The 23,287-nt window shown below is 36.4% G+C and overlaps 1 pseudogene; it reads right to left on the bottom strand.

The window, feature by feature from the left end:
- Nucleotides 1-489: 489 nt before the first annotated feature.
- Nucleotides 490-587, bottom strand: LOC132280485 (small nucleolar RNA R71; annotated as a pseudogene).
- Between the last annotated feature and the right edge of the window lie 22,700 nt (nucleotides 588-23,287).

Below are 23,287 nucleotides of genomic sequence, written 5' to 3'. Positions count from 1 at the left end.
CAACAACAACAAGGCCAAGTTCCATTTGGAATGCCAAGGCCAATGTATGTTCCACAACCTCCCATCATTCAAGGAAATCAAAATCAAGGTGTCCATGTTGCACCTCAAATTGCTAATCCTCCACTTGCTTTAAGAGATCACTGTGTGCCTAATGAATACAATGCACCCACATGCATTCAATTGCCACTATTTAGAGCACATCATTATGAAATTAAGCCACAAACCATTCAAATGCTTCCTAATTATCATGGACTTCCAAGTGAAGAATCTTAGAAGCATTTGGATGAGTTTCTTGAAGTTTGTTCTACCGTTAAATATACGGACATATCGAAAGAGGTCTTAAGACTCAAACTTTTTCCATTCACCTTAAAAGACAAGGCAAAGTATTAGTTTAACAATCTTAGGCCTTTTTCAATAACTTCTTGGGCAGAAATGCAATAAGAATTCTTGAAGAAGTACTATCCGGTTTCTAAGACCAATGCCATGAGAACTTTCATTAGAGAATTCACACATGGGGATGGAGAAACGTTTCATGAGGCATGGGAACGCTTTAATGAATTGCTTAGGAAGTGTCCACATCATGACATGCCCAAATGGCAATTAGTTCAATATTTCTTTGAGAGCTTATCGGATAATTACAAGGGCATGGTTGATGCTTCCATGGGTGGCTCTTACATTGATAGGCATGAGGATGACGTGTGGCGTCTTTATGAGAGCATGAGTGAAAATTCTTTGCATAGAACATTATCATCCAAGAATAGTATAAATTCACGAGGTAGGAAGAGTGTTGGCTTACATCAAGTCGACCATTCAAATGAAATAGCCGCTAAAATGAAGTCTTTATCTCAAAGGTTTGATTAATTTTTGATTAACCAAAACTTGGCGAACCAAGTATCTTCCTTCCCTAACCATTCTCATCGTGCATCAAATGAATCATGTATGACTTGTTCTAGTGTTCTTCATTCTACTTCTAATTGTCCTCATGGACAAGTGCAAAATGAACCTAATGAACAAGTCAATGCAGCTTTTGTGAACCAAGGGAACAATCCTTATGGTACTCATTATAATCCAAGTTGGAGAAATCATCCGAACTTCTCTTAGAAAAACCAAAGAGAGGGCTCAAACCCTTCCCAAGGCGGTTTTCAAGGGAAGTACATTATACCTCCACTTCAAAACCAAGGATCCCAAGGTTATAGACCTTATCAATCACAAGGAAATCAATTTACTAACTCTCATTTTCCCAATCAATCTTATTCCCAAGGAAATGCTAGAAATCCCGCCTTTGAAGAAAAAGTTTTAAATGCTTTGGGAACTCTTAAGGCAAACACACAATTGCTTTATTCCCACTCTCAATCTATTGCCAAGCTAGAAATCCAAGTAGGGCAAATAGTAAGCACTCTTAATGCAAGAGAGAAGGGAAAGATGCCTATGATTGCCCCACCTAAGCAATAATGTGTTGTGGAAACCCATTCCTCATCGGAAGGGCACACAATTGAACATGTTAATGCGGTGACTACCTTGCGGAGTGGTAGGATTGTGGACAATCAAGTTGAAATGTTCAATTAAGAGAGTGAACCGGTACAACCTCAAGTTGTCACCCGTCCCGTTTTAGATCCCATTCCTCCTTCATTGCATATACATGATCTTGTGAATGAGAAAGCTTCAAAATGTGATTTGAAGAATGATTTTGAAAATGATTTGAAGAAAGATTTGCCGAAAAATGAATTTGAAAAGGTTTTATTGAAAAATGATTTGAAACAAAGTGATTTGAAAAATTCTTGTGTTGAAGAGACTTCAAAGAAATATTCTGAAAAGGTTTTTGAACCAAAAGCTCCATTTCCGGATGCCTTAAAAGGATCCATTTCAAAAGACAAGCAAAAGGCAAAAACCAGTAAAATCATGGAAATGTTTAGGCAAGTGAAAGTTAATCTTCCACTTTTGGATACAATCAATCAAATTCTGCCTTATGCCAAATTCTTGAAAGACTTATGCACCCAAAAGTGGAAGAACAAGAGCCAAACACCAAGAAAAGTGGTTTTAACCGAGTAAGTGAGCTCAATTTTGCAACATAACACTTTACCAAAGTTTAAGGACCGCGGTTCACCTACCACATCATGCATCATTGGTGATCATATCATTAATCAAGCGCTTCTTGACTTAGGAGCAAGTGTTAACCTTCTTCCATACTCGGTTTATGTCAAATTGGGCCTAGATGATTTTAAACCGACGTCGGTAGTTTTGCAACTTGCCGACCGATCCATTAAGAAGCCTAGAGGTATTATTGAAGATGTGTTGATAAAGATTGATAAATTTTTCTTCCCCATTGATTTTGTTGTCACTAACACGGAACCGGTCCCAAATCTTAAGAGCCAAATTCCCGTTATCCTTGGTCGTCCTTTCTTGGCAACCGCTAATGCCAACATCAATTGTAGGACGGGGATAATGAAAATCTCATTTGGCCACATGAAGGTGAAGTTGAATATCTTCAATCCCACCCCTAATTAATTTGACAAGTATGAAGGAAAAGTGAATGTTGTAGATAAATGTTATGATCTTCAATGTCAAGGAAGTGAACTTTTGTGTAAGACCAATGCTTCAAAGGGATCATCTTCAACCTTACATTCTCAAAGTGTTGTTTCAAATTCTTGCTTTGAAAGGGCATGGAAGCCCAAAGATTGTGATTACATTGACAAGGGATCAAAACTTTCTTTTGAGCTTAATCCAACAAGTTCTTCAAAGAACTATTTGTTGGGTGGAATTCAAAGCATTTATCACCCTAACAAGGAGGGGATGCATTACAAGATCTTTGATTCGGGCTAAAAGAGCCCAATGTCTTGCTAGAAACGTTAAAGACTAGCACAACATTTCGTAGGGTGCCAAAACCCTATTCCTCCCTCATTTCTATCTTTAATTTCATTTCTTACGAAGTCTAGATACTTGTTTTTGGTTCATATGCATTGCTAGGAACTGTGGCTAGGAGTGCATGCACTTTTATGTTGTGATTGAGCATTTTGCATAAGTTCGATCGATCTCAAATGAAAGTTCGATCGATCGAACTTCTACCTGCATCCAACACTCAGAAAATTTTCAACCTGCATCCAACTCACCTCTCTGTCCCATCGTTCGAACTTGTTCTCAGATCGATCTTAACTTTTTTGATTGATCTAAACCTCAAGTTCGATCGATTTTTGAACCAAAGAACCTACATATTTTTGTTCTCTGTCTAATCGATCGAACATTTTGTTCAGATCGATCTCTGTTCTTCATCTCACCATCTTTGACTTTGTTTGACCTTTTAATTTTAAAAATCCAAAAATATTTTTATTTTTATTTTATTTTCCAAAATGCCAAAAAGATTTTCTTTTATTTATTTAAAAAATAAGTAAAAAAAAAAAAGGAAAAAGATTTTACTTTATTTATTTCAAAAATCCAAAAAGATTTTATTTTCTTTTAATTTTATTTTTATTCTTATTTTTTTCAAAAATCAAAAAATATTTTCTGTTTTCAATTTTTAATTTTTAATTTTAGTTTTTAATTTTTAAAAAATTTCAAAAATTTCCAAAAATACTTTGAAGAGAGATCATCACAGTTTGATCGATCTGAAATCTCAGTTCGATCGATCGAACTGGACGGGAAAAGTTTTTAAAAAATAGAACCCGAGGGTTTCAAGATCGATTTCAAAGATCGATCCAACCCTCTCATTCTCAAAACCCTTGTTCCTCATCTTCACCACTATGCACTCATCCATCTTCTCCATCTTCGACGAATCTCTAGCGAGATCCAGTGAGCATTGACTTCTCTCTCCTCTCGGATTTCATACCCCTTCGTATTTCATCTCCTCTTCTCTCATATTTTGGGTAAGATCCGAGATCCACTTTGTAATTTGAGCTTCGAATTGATGCATAAATGTTTTATATGCTAGATCTAGGTTGTTTAAATGTTCAAATCCTCTATTGATGAAGCTTGAGGCACTATGTATATATGTGTATATATATGTTTATATGTTTTGTATATTTTTTATTTTTGAATTGATTTTGGGAGTATAGGCCTAGTCCAGTGAGTAGGATTGATTGTATGATGTGTTGATGGGCCCACAACACTATTCGTGAAGGCACCGTGCTATCCACGTCACAGATCTGTGACCTTTCAATTTTCATATTCGTATAGTTTGATCGATCGAACTTATTTCTCAGATCGATCTTGAGAGATCAATCGAACTCATTTTTTTCAGTTTCTCAGATCGATCGAAGTTTTGAGATCGATCTCACATTTTTTGTGATCGATCGAATTTCACAGATTTCATACACACATTCTATGTATCTTATCTTGTGTCCATGCTATCTCATTCATGCCTAATGCCTGCGATTTTCCACATTGGATGTATTTTATACTTATACTACTTAGCATGTTCACATCCTGTCATTTGCATAAGATTCATGTCATATCTGTTTTGTCTATCTTATTTGACATTCATGTCTCTATTTTGTGCTTTCAATTCTTTATTCTAGTATTGAGACCCCTTGCAAGTTTTAAATTATTTTCAGGCCATGCCTAAGTGCAAGACTGAAGCCCGCGGTCACTATCACCGCTGAGGCAGGCACACTTCTGATGCCGAGGCCGGTCCTTCTCATGTACAGGACCCTACATAGGAGGAGCCATTAGAGCCTACTCCACCTCAGTCACCTTCACAGGCTCAGGCTGCGTTCACTCCATCTCTAACACAGGATGAGGCTAAAGCTGAGCATTCACCATTACCATCTCCACCACACTAGCCAGCTCAGCCAGCTCGAGAGCGTGACAGGCCATTGCCTAGATATGCACAGATGTCAGTGGCTCATGAGTCAGTTTTTTATGTTAATTTCTTCTCCAGATCGGTGCTGACCCGATCAGCTTATGATGATATTATTCGGAGGGGCCTTGCAACTATTCTTGCCCCAGTTACTGAGCCAGTCTACCCACGGCTAGTTCTGGTGTTCTTCCAGAACCTCCGACCGTCCCCGCATACCATGGCAGAGTTGGTCGCTACCATAAATGGCCACCAGATTACTATTACTGTGGACACACTAGCCAGATCATGCCATTGTCCACACCGATACCCTCTGGAGCTACAGGAGCTTTATCCCAGGCTATACAGCCCTTCTTATGCCGACATGGCAATATTTCTGATAGGTCACTATGCTGATGGCGAGACTTTCGCCACCCGCACTTATCTTCTAGATGACCTATAGTTCTTTGATTCTGTTCTATTTCGGAACATATATATGGCTGGGCACAAGATTCAATGGTAAGGAGACTATCTGACAGCCTACTACGCATTTTATACAGGCCACTGGGTATCTATCCCCGTGCTCATCTGGAGCGTGATGAGGAAGCTTTACGATGAGCATATCAGCAAAGAGAAGCCCAAAAGGGCTAAGTCTCTCCCATTTGGCCACCTCATCACCCAAATCTTGATTGATCAGCGCTATCCTTTCCATCCTCGGGAGCACCCTAAGAGAGGTTTCTGTCACTTCTTGAAGAAGGATTGGGACAAGAGCTATAATGCTATTATTGCCCGATTACAGGATGATACAGCTCAGGTGGCAGAGGACTTAGATTTAGACGATTTAGAGGCTGAGGCCCCAGCAGCAGCAGCAGACCCGGCAGCAGAAAATGCACCAGTTGATTCGGCTGTCGAGCATATGGATGTTGATTTAGGGTGACCTGCAGATGACGCAGAGCAGCACTTTCCAGCTGGATCACCCATTCATGCGAGGAGCAGACTCAGGATCTTTCTTCTGATTCATCCGTACCTGAGGCTCCTAGTTAGACCCCCAGCTTTGGAGAGCGTCTTCAGGCTCTGGATGATGCAGTGGTTGCTATTAGAGCTGATACTGCTGCCATTCGAGCCGATGCTGTAGCCCACCGAGCTGATTTTGCTACATTCCGCACGAATGTCATGACTGCACTTCGAGACTTATCTCACGATATCCACAGAGCTCGCCCTGCCAGTCCTGCCCCACCTACCTGAGATTCTCACTCCTTCTATCTCTCTATACTTTATCTCTCTGATTCATATCTGTTACTTTCATCACTGTATATTATTTGCAACCGGATATGTTGGCTTTGCTCTTTTGATGTACTCTATACTTTATTTTCTTTATATATATTTTTGCTATGGATGTCATCTATTATGTTCTTATATCTATCTGTTTGACTCCATCAGCTGTATGACAGTGACTTTAGTGAGACAGAGTGCTACCCAATTTTTAGGACCACCCGTATACCTCTTTCATTACTTTATTTCATTTACACTTGCATGTCCACTGTGCACTGATTATCCCTTTTGTTATCTGATAAGTTTATCCAAGTGCCAAATTTCAGCACCACAGTTAATCCCAAGTTTGGGGGGGCCATGCCACCCACTTTGGATACTTCTGTCCCGATCATTCTTGCTAATTGCACTGGTATACTATTTCCTTTTGTTCTCTTTGCACATTGAGGACACTGTGCCATTTAAGTTTGGGGGTAATGGTGTATGTTATAGTGTTTGCTTTTAAATTCAAAATTTTGAACATGACTTTTGTATTTGAGAGATTTTCTATGATTGGTCTATATTAGCGATGATTTTGATCTTTTGAGGACTATATTGCTTAAAATTTAAAAATTGCTTGACTTGAGTGTCCAATACTCCTTGTATGCCTTATGGATGCCATTTATGAGTAAATTTTTCGAAAGATTGATATCTTGCTTGCATTTGTGGTCCATATCATCTTGATTTTGTGATTGTTTTGAGATTCATTCTAGGATTCTACACTAGCACAAGCGCACACTAGCATTCATTTGTGGGGTACATGCTTTGTTGATTATTGAATTGGTTATATCCCAATTGGGCTAGTAGTGCATTGAAAGCTTTCATTCTTAATAAAAGTGGATAACAACCCTTTTTCACTAAGTAGTCGGGATTCTAGCCTTATCAAGCACTGAATTTCTCGTGGTGAAAGGTGGAGGGCCTAAACTCTAGGTTGATAATTGAATTTAAAAAAAAAAAAAAATTGCAAAAGCAATAAAAAGTGAGGACTTCTCCCAAATGATAAGAAGTGGGAAATGATTAGATGGAGGTTGTCTTGATTTGTAGCCTAGTTGATTTGAGCTTGTAAGTCCGTAGGGGGGTTTAAACGCCTAATGCCCTAAAGCCGTCTGGTTTGGGAGTCATTGACCTAACGCTCGACCTCATGAATCGCTAGAAAGCTTAATAGATCAACACATTGCACCATGCTTCCATCTTTGATCATAAAAAAAAATTAATAAATAAATAAATTGAATGAAAAGAATAAGCGCACCTAGAACAATAAAGCTTTAATAAAAGGTCCACTATTTATCTTGATGATCGGTACTAGATTTCTGTGCTAGTTTGAGGGTATGAATGTGATTAATTCTTTAGTTAGCTAAGATATCAACATATTTGATGCTGGTCCACTCAAAAAGGATTCTAGAGTTGTTTTGATTGCATGATCATTTTCTTGATGTGTGGAGGACCATATTTCTTTGCTTGATGTTGTGATTTTGGGAGATTGCTTAGAAATGTTTGAAAAATTGCATACTTGAGGTAGTTTTCTCCCAATGCTTGTTTGTAATATTGATATCTCTTTTGTGATAATGAGTTTAATGTTTGTAGGTATCATTTCTGGAAACCCACACGAGACTTCACTCGTCCACTAGGGGTAAACTAGGGGTTTAAAAGGCTTGTTGGATATGCTAAGTGCAATCGTGTTCCCTATGAAAGTGGCGTTATCCATTTATTACTTTCTAGTTCATAGTTATATAGTTGTTCATTTCATTCCTTTACTTTCTAGTTCATTGCTAGGGACTAGCAATATTTAAGTTTGGGGGTGTGATGAGAGCTGAAAAGTGCTTATTTAAATCCCTTAAGCTTAGGTATTCTAGTACCTTTATCTATCTTACTTTACCGTTTTAAATTGATTTCGTGTTATTTCTATTTTCAGGCACTTATCCTGAAAATAAGCTAACTCAGCCAAATAAGAGCAGAAATGAAGCAATTCTGGGATGAATCAAAGAAAGGAGCCAAGTGGAAGCAAAAGGAAGCAAAAGGTGGACTTCAACATCTTCGATCGATCTCAGAATAAAAGTTTGATCGATCCAACATGATCGATCTCAGCACTTCAAGATGGATCTGAGCCATGATGACATTTTCAGAGATCTCAAAAGTTCGATCGATCCAACATCATTCTTCGATCGATCGAACTACCTTATCCTTATCCAATATGATTGATCTTATCCAGTTGTACCACCCTACCAACCACTTTTTTCCTTTTCCCAAAAATATCTTCAAAATATCTCAGATTTTTTTTTATCCAAAAAGGCGCTGCCATTAAGGATTGATCCAACTTCAGTTCTATAGATCTCAGCTATGTTCAATTGATCCAAGTCCAAGGTTTGATCGATCGAACTTCCTCCAGTGCGAAAAAGTTAAATTTCCAGCTCATTGAAAGATGTCCTTATCCAATCATTGGGGAATATTTTGTGCACGACCCCAGCTCATTTTGTGTGTCACTTGACCTACCTATATATAGAATATGATACAATTTTTAAGGAGGATCCATCTATCACAATAGACGCTATTCTTAGGGAGAAAGAAAGGAGGAGAAAGGCTGGAGACACAAGTTTGGGAGCTCTTCATTAACCAAGGAGTAAATTTCTTCCATGGAGTTTGCCCTTGAGGGTTGGAGAAGCATTACCATGAGTGGCTAGACATCCTCTTGGGGCTAGAGTTAGCCCTTAGCATGCTTTCTGTATCTTGATTTTGTGTATTATTGAGGGATTAGTGTTGTAATATATGTTTTGGTACTTTTTTATATATAGATCTTATTTATTTAATGATTTATGTGGTTTAATGCTTCCAATTGATCATTTCATTCTATCCATATGTCTATGTATGTTAGAATAGATGTTCATGTGTTTGTCTCTATTTCTTGTATTATTGATGCATGTCTATGTGTATTAATGTCATAGATCTAGAGGTTGTCAAAACATAGTGCTTAATGGAATGCTCTTGTAATTTTCTTGATGGTTCATACTCATTTCTTGATGGATTGTGCCTCTCCCTTAGTTTAATTAGTTTAATTTCATGTCATTAGCTTAATTGTAACGTAGTGGTAGTATAGTTGTTAGATGGGAGGACAATCCATGCCTGTTGTTTAATGTTCCACACTTTTGAATACAAGTAGCATATGTCCCTAACCTTGTGATGTATTTGGCTTGTGAGCTTAATGAAAGGATTAATGACTTGCTAGATATATTGTGCTTTCCACATGCTACTTAGACAATATATACTTAATTGTTAGATATATTGTGCTTTTTACATGTTGCTTAGACAATATATACTTAATTGGTCACCCTTGCTAATTGAATCAACCAAACACAAACACACATCAAAATTGTAACACACATTTCTCTCATTAGTCACTTGTTAATAATGTAGAAAAGTATTGTTTGGTGGTGACCTCTAAACCCCAAGATTCTCTCTCTTTTACTTATTCTTTATTGCACTATATTACTTTACTTAGTTTTTATTGCACTCTAGTTTAATCAACCCACCAACTATTTGTTTGATCACTCGACCTACTAACCCTAATAGTGATTCCACAACCAAATTTGACTCCAATCCCTTGGGATGATCCCTACTTGCCCTAACTATATTTTTAGTGAAGGTAGTAGTGGCTTTTATAAATGTAAAACTTGGCCCTCGCCTTAATGCACACTTTCTAAGCTTGTGGTGTAATGCGACGGATCAACCACCAACATGATTAATGAGGACTTTCCTTGTTTCGATTATGATTTTATCTCGGCCTTTGATACTTTAGAAAGTGAGGAGATGTTGACCACTATAGAGGTAGGAGAGGAGGAGACAGAACTTGTTAAGGAGAGCCTTCCTTCTATTATCTCCAAAGACTCTCTTGAGACATGCCTTTTTGAAATGTATAAAAATTATGGTTTTGACCTTGAAAGCTCCAAAAATGAAGTGAACTCTCTAATGGACTCCTTAGCTAACTTGGAAGGTGAGGAAATGGTGATTATTGAGGAAGAAAAAAGGGATGAAGAGAGTGCAATACCTATTAATCCAATTGAGTCTTTGAAAGACTTTGTCTTGCCAAGTGCAAGGCCATTCATTATTGATTTTATTTTCAAGGCCGTGTATGAAAGGAAATAAATTGCATCTTTCATAATTTCTTTTCAAGTTATTCTTTTGGAGGATGTGTATATTGTTGTAAGTGAGGCATTAAATGAGAAAATTGAAAAAAGGGTAAATAAGGATGTTTTATATCCAATTTTTGATACATTCGACAAGTGAGTCGAACTAACGTCTTGCTAGAGACGTTAAACAATAGCATTCGTAGAGTTTTCAACTTTATTCGTCTCCCATTTCTTTTTATTTTTCACTTCTTGCGGCATCTAGATATGTTCCATTGAGCTTCATTGATCAATCAAAATTATTGAGACCAGTTTGGTCGATCGAAAACTTTCTCGATCGATCAACGCTTATTCCAATCGATCGAAAATGGTCTCAATCGATCGAAAATAATTTTGATCAATCGGAATTGTGTCAGAAATTTTTGTTCCCAGGGCATCGTTCTACAAGCTTTTCGATCGGTCAAGCACTTCTTTCGATCGATCGAGCACTATTCATAAAAAAATAAAAAAAATAAAAAAAAAATTGCATCCTATATTTCCTTGCATTTTCATTCCTTACATGTTTATTTGTTTTATTTTTGTGTGTGTGTACGTACTTGTTATGTCTAAAAAAATAATTAAAAAAAAAAAGTTTTTATTTTTAATTTTCATTATTTTGTTCTTGCATCCTTTCTTACTTTTTGTTTTTCATTTTTTACATTGTACATATTATTTCATTGCATTTTACCTTCTTTATTTTTCTTTTTGTATTTTGTTCATGCATTTTATTCTTTGTTTTTCTTGCCTTTTGTATATACTTGCTTTCATTAAAATATAAAAAAAATAAAATAAAATAAAATAAATTCATCATTGTGCCCTTATGTGTAGTCATGCTACTTTCATATTTTCTATTGGGCTTGATCTCATACATCTCTTTCATCTTGTGCTATATTGCCTTAGAATGTTTGATTTACTTATCTTATCCCATTTGATATTTGATGTGAGTTTGCTAGTGTGGTTATTCAAGTAGGTTGTTGATTACAAGTTTGGGGATGCACTATTTCCCAATAGATCACTACCGGGCTTCATGTCTTTGCCACCACGGTATATTCTTTCCATCTTTTCCATTGTTCTCATTGCACGTTGAGGACAATGTGCGATTTAAGTTTGGGGATAAGGTGACTTTATTGCATTATATTTAAATTTTTGAGCTTTAATTGCATGATTGAGATGTGAAATCCTTATTAGCGATGATTTTGATCTTTTGAGAACCATGATACTTAGAATTTAAAAATTGCTTGACTTAAGAGTCCAATACTTCTTGTATGCTTTGTGGATGCCATTTAGGAGTAAATTTTTCAAAAGATTGATATCTTGCTTACATTTATGGTCCACATCATTCTGATTTTATGATTGTTTTAAGATTCACTCTAGAGTTCTACACTAGCACAGGCGCGCACTAGCATTCATTTGTGGGGTACATGCTTTGTTGATTATTGATTTGGTTATATCCTAATTAAGTTAACAGTGCATTGAAAGCTTTCATCTTGACAAAAGTGGATAACAATCCCTTTTCATTGAGTAGTCGGGATTCTAGCCTCATCAAGCATTGAATTTCTCACGCCGAAAGGTAGAGGGCCCAAACCCTAGGTTAATAATTAATTAAAAAAAAAAAAGTTTACAAAAAATAAATAAAAAGTGAGGGCTTCTCCCAAAAGGTGAGAAGTGGGAAATGATTAGATAGAGATTGTTTTGAATTGTAGCCTAGTTGATTTAAGCTTGTAAGTTCTTAGGGCTGTTTAAACACCCAATGCCTTAAAGCCATCCGATTTGGGAGTCATTGACCTAACACTCGACCTCATGGATCGCTAGAAAGCTTAATAGATCAACACATTGCACCATGCTTCCATCTTTGATCCTCTAGGTTAGTACAAAAAAAAAAAATTTTAAATAAAAATAATAAGCGCACCTAGATGAATAAAGCTTTAATAAAATATCCACTCTTTGTCTTGATGATCGGTACTAGATTTGTGTGCTAGTTTGAGACCGGATGTGATTATTTCTTTGGTTGGCTTAGATAACAATATATTTAATACCAGTTCATTTAAAAAAGATTCTAGAGTTGTTTTGATTTCCATGATCATTGTCTTAATGTGTAGATGACCATACTTGTTTGCTTGATGTTAAGATTTTGGGAGATTGCTTGGAAAGGGTTGAAAAATTGCGTACTTGAAGTAGTTCTCTCCCAATGCTTGTTTTGTATATTGGTACCTCTTTAGTGAAAAAGAGCTTAATGTTTGTGAGTATCATTTCTGAAAACCCTTACGATATTTCACTCGTCCACTAGGGGTTTAAAAGGCTTGTTGCATATGCTAAATGCAATCGTGTTCCCTACGAAAGTGGCGTTATCCTTTAATTGCTTTCTAGTTCATAGTTACTTAGTTGTTTATTTCTTTCTTTTCCTTGTACGTCATTGCCTAGGACTAGCAATATCTAAGTTTGGGGGTGTGATGAGAACTCAAATATGACGTATATTAGCACCTAAGCGAGGGTATTTTAGTCCATTCATCTATCTTTATTTTCCCATTTTAGTACTTATTTGTGTTTTTGTCTATTTCAGGTCAATAAGGTTTAAACGGGCTAAAAATGGTCCATTACAGCTTTTTTAGAGTCAAACAAAAGTTCCGAGAAGATTTTAGAAAATTCCGGAAAAAGGTCAAAAATACTGAATTTTTGGATGGATCAAGATTTTTTTAATCAATCGAAGATTTCTTTCATCGATCGAAAATATGCTGGTAGCGAGCTATTTTATTCCCGCGCGCCCAAACTCCACCTACCACATAGTTGCGGGATTAGATATTTTAAGGGCTTATTTTCTGACTTGTTCACTACTCCAAGGACCTTATATAAAGGGGGAATTGAACCATTATATAATCTAATCTTTTTGTCTTCAATTTTATTTTCATTGTAATTTTATTTTCTCTTTCTAAAAAGTTAGAGATTAGGGTTAGAAGAAAAGAGAAGAGTGGAGGCACCAAGAACACATCTAAACATCTACACACACTCTCTCTCTAGATTTCAACAAAGAATAAGAGGAAAAAGATGGAGCCATGTTTGGGGATTGCCCTTAAGGGTTCCAAGATCACACCCACCTCCTCCATGATTAGCTAGACTTCTCCTTGGGGCTTGGATGAGCCCCAAGTTTGTAATCAAAACCTCTATCTCTTTCATACTTTTTGGGGAATAATATCTTGTGATTAGTGTTTTAGCCTTATGAATTTAATGAATCTTGCTCCTTTGATTTCTATGGATTAATTCTTTCTATTGATTCTATATGTGATTACATGCTATCTTATGTGTGATTATTTGGGAATTGATCTCTACACTAGTTTTTCTATATTAATTGCATGTCTATGTGTGGTTGATTGAGAATCTAGTGGTGGCTAGACATGGTTTTTATTAGATGGGTTTATCAATTAATTTGATGGATTATGCTTATGCTTGATGGGTTGTTCTACAATTTAATTCATGCTTATAGGTAGGTAGACAATCTTTACTTCATTTGATATTACATGGCTTATTATTGCAAATTCCATGATTCTCTACATTGATGTGTGCCACAATTGTGACTAGTTTTATGGGTCATGCTTAGAATTGATGGGTTATTTTACACTTAGTTTAATTGTTGGTTAGGTAGGCAAATCATTATTGAATTTGATGGTCCATGCTTAATATTGCAATTGGTAGTCGCATTTTATTCACAAGAAGATTTTCACTAAATTAGTTGAAAGTGTGTGGTATGGTGAACAAGCTTGGTGGCAATTCCAATAGACCCCAAGACCTCACTTCTCATCTGTTAAATCCTTAACTCAACTTAGTTTATTTACATTGCATTTTAATTTCCTTGCATCTTAGTTTAATCAATCAATCTCTCTGTTTGCAATCAATTGATACATTAGAGTTGAAATTAAATTCCAACACGTATAATCCCTGTGGACGATCCCTACTCGTTATACTTTACTAGTTGTAGTAGTGGTTTTTATAAATGTAAATTTGACTAGAAAGGCTTCCTAAATCACATTCATATTTTGACCTTGCAAAGCAACCTCTCACATTACAAAGTTCGTTTTCTAAACACATAGAAAGGGACTCGTCACCGTCCACCCACAGATGCATGCGCACTCCAAAATGAAGAACAAGGCTCACGACAAACGACGTCCTTGCTATGACTAAACGGAAAGGGTAACGAACCTTACTCTCACAAGAGACTAACGACTCGCACCTAAATGCCCCCGACACCTTGTCACTCGTTACACACCAATCATTCAATCATGGACACCCAATCTCATCGGAGATTAAATGAACTCCTTACACACCAAGAGAAGAACCAACTTGATACACATACGAGACTACAAACTCAATTCTAGGCGACCTCACAACTAACGGACCGTCATATACTGTTATCATCGGAACCTTGCGTACGATATATCGCAACACCTATGCTAACCAAAACCAATCAGACAAGAGCATCAATGCTTACAACATACCCACATAAAAAATGATTACAACCCATTAAACACTGCATCCCATTCTATCTAGAACCAGTCACTCCTAAACGACAACTTCTACGCCATACAAGGACATTAGGTCCCCCACTCTATCCTTACCTTCCTAACGACACTACCTCGATCACTATACACATAAAACCCATGACCTCAGTCATAACAACTCGCCAACTCATCAAAAGAAAAAGATACCTATATGGCAACACCGCTCTCGCTGGCTCTAAAGACTAAGCCACCCACAATCGCCTCAACTGGCGCACAATTCCAACACCAACCTAACAACTGATGTATGTTTTTATTTATCAATAATAAAATACCACTTGCAATAGAATGAGTCCTTGTAGGATAGGGCTATGTTGAGGGTGTCGAACCTCAAAGACTGTGGTGGTTCATCAAGTCTTTAATTAATACTATTTTAATTTAGAAAGAGATTTGATTTGTTGTGTTATATAATAACATAAATAGAAAATTAATAAAGTAAAAGAAAATAAACGGAATAAAAGGATTGAGATCAAGAGAAGAAATACTTAGGAATTGACTTCACCACGAACCTCATACTATGGTCAACTATTCAACCTTGGGATTTCAATAATTATGTATAATATAGAATTAAACTCAATAACATTCGTTTAATTCAGATTTAAAGAAAGATGTTTTATGAATTTTAGTTAATAATAACCTATCTTCGGTAGGCACGAATTATCTACCTACCTACTTCTAACTAATTTTGCACTATAACTCGTCTTCCCTATGCATAGACTATGAAAACATTCATTAATGAAAAACGTTTGAACACCATTGTATGATCTCCATTCTTATGTCCGACAGGGCTCCGCCAGATATCGGCCAATAAGAATGGGTTGAATATAATTTAAGAATAATTAAATTTAAGAGAAGGTATTAATTATTTAAAAACTATTTAATCATTAAAAACCAATTGAATTAAGTAATTACCTAAAATCGTTTAATCAAAATACATAACATATTGAATTCCTAAAGTATAGAACAATAAAACCATAATATTCGGATTCGGGCTACATTAATGCCCTAAGATAGGAATTAGCTATTTATGACGATGCAAGATATTATCTGTGTTGTTATGGTCTTCATTGCCATAGACCGCCAAAACTCCTTTGGATCTTCTTCTTTAGAACCCTAAAAGCAACAGTGAGAGAGATATGAGACAACGAATATTAATCGATGGATCCCTTCTCCTCTTATTTTATAGTGAAGAATAAGTCTCAATCCCCTTTAGATTGGATTTACGGCTTTTGGTAACAATTGGGCCCATAAGAAAATAAAGATATATAATTTTTGTTCATTCCTGTATGTATTTACGACTTCTAAGACGTCCAGGCTTGAGCTTTAGAGTCCCAGGCTCGAGCATCTAGGTTCAGGCTAGAGCATCACCTACCAGCAACTTTGTCTGACTTTGTAACATATTTTTTACCCATTTAGAGTACGAATTTGGAGATGGCTATTAGAGACAAAAACATCAGGCTTTAAGTTTTCATTCCAAAGCCACTGAGTTTGCCCAATTTGAATTTTTGACTCAAAAGTTATGGCTAAAATACTGAAGTTGGTTCAGAGTTTTTAGCCATGCTCGAGCCCAAAGTGTTGGTGCTCGATCCTCTCTTCATGCTGCTCGATCCCAAGGTGTTAGGCTCAAGCTTTGGGGCTGTAGGCTCGAGCTTTAGGTGTTAGTACTCGATCATTGAGGCTTGGCATGAGGTCTGGGAGCTACTCTTCAAATTCCGATGCCTTGTGCTCGAGCTTAAGGGTCGAGGCTCGAGCACCCTATAGTCAGGCTCGAGCATCCTATGGTCAGGCTCGAGCATCCTTTGTTCAGGCTCGAGCCTCAAGGTGCAAGGCTCGAGCTTCAGAACTTAAACTCTTCCAAAATTCACCATTTTGACTCTCGGCTTACTCTGAATGACCGGCAACAACGCGGTAAACTTTATTATCATTCTTTTCATCATAAAAGCCCGGTTTTAACTGTTTCTTTGGGAAAGTACCTAAAAACATGAAATAAACATAAATCAGTATAAAACAGGATAGATGTATCACTTTAGGTCTTAACATACGTATATTAAGGGGCTCGAATATGCAATATTCAGCGCTCATCACACCCCCAAACTTACATATTGCTAGTCCCTTGGCAATACAGAACTAAAAAACAGCTTTCGTGGGAATCACGGTTGTATTTAGCTTATGTAACAAGCCATTAAACCCCTAGGTTACCCTTAGTGGATGAGTTATAGTCTCGTGAGGGTTTCCAGTGAAGATACACACAAATTTCAAATTAGTGCCTTAATTGCACGGTAAGCTCATTCAAACCTGTTTTCATATCATAATGTCCCAGCAATGCATCAATCAGTCAATTACAACAAGTATAAAGAACTATATTAAACAGGAAAATTTTCCAACTCTCAATATCATATCAGCAGCCATGGTCCCCATATTTCAGTTTAATCACATATTTAACAATCTCGAACCCTAAAATCCTTTTTAATAGTGAACTTACAATTTTAAACATGTAACTTACTATCCATACTTACATATAACTTATGCTATCCCTCAATTCACAAGTAAACCTTTCAAATTCTGATTCCCAAGGTATTTTTCCTAATTTTCTACAGGTATGCATTTTTCATTCATCACTCAATTTTTTTCCATCTCCTTTTTTTCTTTTCAAAAGGGTACTTTGCAATGCTCAGGTCTATTAAGCTTTTTAAATCACTCTTGTAACGATTTTTTAGCCAATGACTCCCAAACCAAATGGCTTTAGGGCATTAGGTGTTAAAACACCCCTACGGACCTAATTGCTCAAGTAATTTAGGCAACCTAAACTTCTTATGTAATGAACTTTTAGCTATTAAGGAATATCATGGTGTGGACACTTTCTTAGAAGATCATTATATCTCTCCCAAGTATCATGAAGTTATTCACCCGGGATTTGGGAGAACGCCATGATTTCTCTTCTCATTTGTGTGGTTTTACCCACAGTGTAGTCTTTTTTCAAGAACTCTTGTTGCAACTTATTCCATGTGCTTATGGAATTATGAGGTAGGGTGTGCAACCAAGTTCTAGCTTTGTCCTTGAGAGAAAATTGGAAGAGTCTCATCCTAAAAGCATCATCAGAAAGAGTGGACAACTTGGTAATTTAACATAATTCTGGAAATTCATCTATGTGCTTATAAGGATCTTCAGTAGCAAACCCATGGAAAGTTGGAAGCATTTGGATCATAGCTGGCTTGATCTCAAAATGGGTTGCATCAGATTGTGGAAATTGAAAGCAACAAGGAGATATATATGAGGTGCGAATGAAGTGATCCCTCAATTGTGGTTGTGGTGGAGGAATAGGACTAGCCATGTTTGATTTAGAGAATTCTCCTAACAATATAAGCTAATTTCAATGGTAACAAGTAGTAACAAAAAGAAAAATTTCAAGTGAAGAAAAGCAATAAAAACTCACAAAAGGTCTTGAAACCAAAAGGTCATCGAGTCTTCAATTAATACTATTTTAATTTAGAAAGAGATTTGATTTGTTGTGTTGTGCAATAACATAAACCGAAAATTAATAAAGTAAAAGAAAATAAACGGAATAAAAGAATTGAGATCAAGAGAAGAAATACTTAAGGATTGACTTCACCACGAACCTCATACTATGGTCAACTGTTCAACCTTGGGATTTCAACAATTATGTATAATATGGAATTAAACTCAATATCATTCATTTAATTCAGATTTAAAGAAAGATGTATTATGAATTTCAGTTAATAATAACCTATCTTCGGTAGGCACAAATTATCTACCTACCTACTTCTAACTAATTTTGCACTATAACTCGTCTTCCCTATGCATAGACTATGAAAACATTCATTAATGAAAAACGTTTGAACACCATTGTATGATCTCCATTCTTATGTTCGATAGGGCTCCGCCAAATATCGGCCAATAAGAATGGGTTGAATATTATTTAAGAATAATTAAATCTAAGACAAGGTATTAATTATTTAAAAACTATTTAATCATTAAAAACCAATTGAATTAAGTAATTACCTAAAATCGTGCAATCAAAATACATAACATATTAAATTCCTAAAGTATAGAACAATCAAATCATAATATTCGGATTCAGACTACATCAATGCCCTAAGATTGGAATTAGCTACTCATGACGACACAAGATATCATCTGTGTTGTTGTGGTCTTCATCTCTATGGACCGCCAAAACTCCTTTGGATTTTCTTCTTCAGAACCCTAAAAGCAGTTGTGAGAGAGGTATGAGACAATGAATATTAATCGATGGATCCCTTCTCCTCTTCTTTTATAGTGGAGTACAAGTCTTAATCCCCTTTGGATTGGATTTACGGCTTTTGGTAACAATTGGGCCCATAAGGAAATAAAGAAATATGATTTTTGGTCATTCCCACATGTATTTATGACTTCCAGGACGTCTAGGCTCGAGCTTCAGAGTCCCAGGCTTGAGCATTCAGGTTTAGGCTCGAGCATCTGGGTTCAAGCTCGAGCATCACTTGCCAGCAACTTTGTCTAACTTTGTAACGCAATTTTGACCCATTTAGAGTACGAATTTGGAGATACCTATTAGAGATAAAAAAAAAAATCAGGCTTTGAGTCTTCTTTCCAAAGATGCTAAGTTTACTTAATTTAGAGTTCCAAGTCAAAAGTTATTATCAAAATACTGAAGCTGGTTCAGAGTTTTCAGCCATGCTCGAGCCCAAAGTGTCGGTGCTCAATCCTCTCTTCATGCTGCTCAATCCTAAGGTGTTGGGCTCGAGCTTTGGGGCTGTAGGATCAAGCTTTAGGTGTTAGTGCTCGATCCCTGATGCTTAGCACAAGGTCTGGGAGCTACTCTTCAAATTCCGATGCCTTGTGGTTGAGCTTAAGGGTCAAGGCTGGAGCACCCTATGGTCAGGCTGGAGCATCCTATGGTCAAGCTCGAGCCTCAAGGTGCAAGGCTCGAGCTTCAGAACTTAAACTCTTTCAAAATTCACCATTTTGATTCTCGGCTTGCTCTGAATGACCAACAACAACGCGGTAAACTTCATTATCATTCTTTTCATCATAAAAGCCCGGTTTTAACTACTTCTTTGGGAAAATACCTAAAAACATGAAATAAACATAAATTAGTATAAAACAGGATAGATGTATCACTTTAGGTCTTAACATACATATATTAAGGGGCTCGAATTTACAATATTCAGCGCTCATCAACAATAGACAACAACACTCACAATCTCTAATCCATCCTCGGATCATACCTGAAATCATTATGCTCATCAATGCCAAACATCACGCCATAACGCCTTTACTACCACCCAATCGAAACAACAATTCAAACCTATCACCCCACCAGGCCATCAAGCCACAACTAAGCGATTCTTCCTCAAACATCCTTAAGACAACATCACCATAACAAGAAAATAAGCACCATTACTCTTAATACTCCCCACAACGACTAATGTGTAATTTTATTTATCAATAATAAAATACCAATCGCAATAGAACGAATCCTTGTAGGATATAGCTATGTGGAAGGTGTCGAACCTCAAGGACTGCCATTGTTTAATCAAGTCTTCAATTAATACTATTTTAATTTAGAAAGAGGATTTGATTTTATGTGTTGTGTTGCAATTCAATAACATAAAAGAAAATAAACGGAATAAAATGATTAAAATCAAGAGAAGAAATACTTAGGGATTGACTTTACCATGAACCTCATACTATAGTCAACTGTTCAACCTTAGGATTTCAATAATTATGTATCGTATAGAATTAAACTCAATAACATTCATTCAATTCAGATTTAAAGAAAGAGGTTCCATGAATTTCAATTAACTATAACCTATCTTCGGTTGGCACGAATTATCTATCTACCTACTTCTAACTAATTTTGTAGTATAACTCATCTTACCTAGGCATAGACTATGAAAACATTCGTACATGAAAAATGTTTGAACACCATTACATGATCTCCATTCTTATGTCTGCTCCGCAAGATATCGTCTAATAAGAATGGTTGAGAACAGTTTATAAACAGTTTTATCTAAGATAAGGTAATAACTATTCAGAAACTATTAATTCATTAAAACACCAATTGAGTTGGCTTAATTGCTCAAAATCATATAATTAAAGTACATAAATTATTAAATTCCCAAAGTATAAACAATCAAACCATAGTAATCGGATCGGGTTACATCAATGCCTTAATAAAGGAATTAGTCACTCATGACGACGCTAGATATTATCTGCGTTGGTGTAGGCTTCATCGTCAAGGTTTACACTTCTCTCTTGGGGACTTCCCTTCAAAACCCTAAAAGCTGCCATGAGAAAGATATGAGAATTGATTTTCTGTGGCCTTCTCCTCTTCTTTTATAGTAGAGAATAAGTCCCAATCCCTTTTGGATTGGTTTTACAGCTTTTGGTAACAATTGGGCCTAGAAGGAAATAACGAGAGGTGAAAATATATAATTCCCATATGTATTTTTAACTTCCAAAATGTCAAAACTCGAGCTCTAGAGTCCCAGGCTCAAGAGATATGAGAATCGATTTTCTGTGGCCTTCTCCTCTTCTTTTATAGTAGAGAATAAGTCCCAATCCCTTTTGGATTGGTTTTACAGCTTTTGGTAACAATTGGACCTAGAAGGAAATAATGAGAGGTGAAAATATATAATTCCCACATGTATTTTTAACTTCCAGAATGTTAAGACTCGAGCTCTAGAGTCCCAGGCTCGAGCTTTAAGTACAAGGCTCGAGCTTTCAATAACATACCTCGAGCCTAAGCAATTTTGACTCATTTAGAGTGCGAAACTCGAGATGGCTATTAGAGACAAAAAATCAGGCTTCGAGTCTTTTTTCTATAGCCATTGAGTTTGCTCAATTTGGAGTTCTGAGTCAAAAGTTATGCCCAAAATACTGAAGTGGGTTTAGAGTTTTCAGCAATGCTCAAGCCCGGAGTAGTTGTGCTCAAGCTATAGGAGTAAAATTGTTCCGAAACATCTTTTTATTGATTGTGCTTGATCCTCTCTTCATGGTGCTCGATCCCTAGGTGTTGGGCTTGAGCTCTGGGGCTATAGGCTCGAGTTTTAGGTGTTAATGCTCGATCCTTAAGACTTGGTACGAGGTCTTGGGAGCTTGGATCAACTTTTCACATTCCGACACATCATATGCTCGAGCTTTTAGGCAAAGACTCGAGCAACCTTAAGTTAGGCTCGAGCTCTAAGTTCAAAGCTAGAGCTTTCTTGCCTTGGTGGAATTTCTTATTTTGTGCTCGAGCCATAGAACTGAGGCTCGAGCTTCTAAACTTAAACCCTTCCAAAATTTACCATTTTGACACTCGACTTGCTTCGGATGACCCGCAATGACGCGGTAAGCTTCATTATCAATCTTTTCATCATAAAAGCTCAGTTTTAACTGTTTTTTTGGGAAATCACCTAAAAACACGAGATAAACATAAATCAGTATAAAACAGGATAGATATATCACTTTAGGTTTTAATATATGCGTATTTAGGGACTCGAATATGCAATAATCAGCGCTCATCACACCCCGAAACTTACATATTGATAGTCCCTTAGCAATATAGAACTAAAAAGCCGCTTTCATGGGAATCACGGTTGCATTTAGCTTATGCAACAAGCCTTTAAATCCCTAAGTTATCCCTAGTGGATGAGTTGTAGTCTCATAAAGGTTTCCAGTGAAGATACCCACAAACTTCTCAAATCAGTGCCTTAATTGCACGATAAGCTCATTCAAACCTATTTTCATATTATAATGTCCCAATAATGCATCAATCAGTCAACTACAACAAGTATAAGGAACTATATTAAATAGAAAAAATCTCTAACTCTCAATATCATATCAGTAGCCATGGTCCCCATATATCAGTTTAATCACATGTTTAACAATCTGGATCCCCAAAATCCTTTTTAATACTGAATTTACAATTTTAAACATGTGGCTTACTATCCATACTTATATCTAACTCATGTTATACCTCAATTCACAAGTAAACCTTTCAAATTCTGATCCCCAAGGTATTTTTCTTAATTTTCTATAGGTATGTATTTATTTCATTCATCACTCAATTTTTTTTCAACTCTACTGTATTTTTTTTTTTTGTCTTTTCAAAAGGATACTATACAATGCTGAGGTATATTAAGCTTTCTAAATCACTCTTGTAACGAGTTTTCAGCCAATGACTCCCAAACTAGTTGGTTTTAGGGCATTAGGTGTTGAAGCACCCCTAGGGACCAAATTGCTCAAGTAATCTAGGCAACCTAAACTTCTTATATAACAAAATTTCAGTCAATGACTCCCAAACCAGATGGTTTTAGTGCATTAGGTGTCAAAACAACCCTAAGGACCTAATTGTTCAAGCAATCTAGGTATAGACCCAAACTGGACCTTTTTTTTCTCTTTTCTTTTGCTTCTTTCACATTGGTGAAGAACTTTTTTTTTTTTGTTTCCTTTTTTCATTGCATACATACTATATTATTTCTTTCATCATTTTTTATACCTTGGTTCTC

This window comes from Cornus florida, unplaced genomic scaffold (assembly GCF_030987335.1).
Source record: "Cornus florida cultivar Cherokee Brave unplaced genomic scaffold, ASM3098733v1 CherokeeBrave_3.0.0_Hap2_Chr10, whole genome shotgun sequence".
Classification (NCBI taxonomy): domain Eukaryota; kingdom Viridiplantae; phylum Streptophyta; class Magnoliopsida; order Cornales; family Cornaceae; genus Cornus; species Cornus florida.
This window is presented reverse-complemented; position numbering and strand designations above follow the sequence as displayed.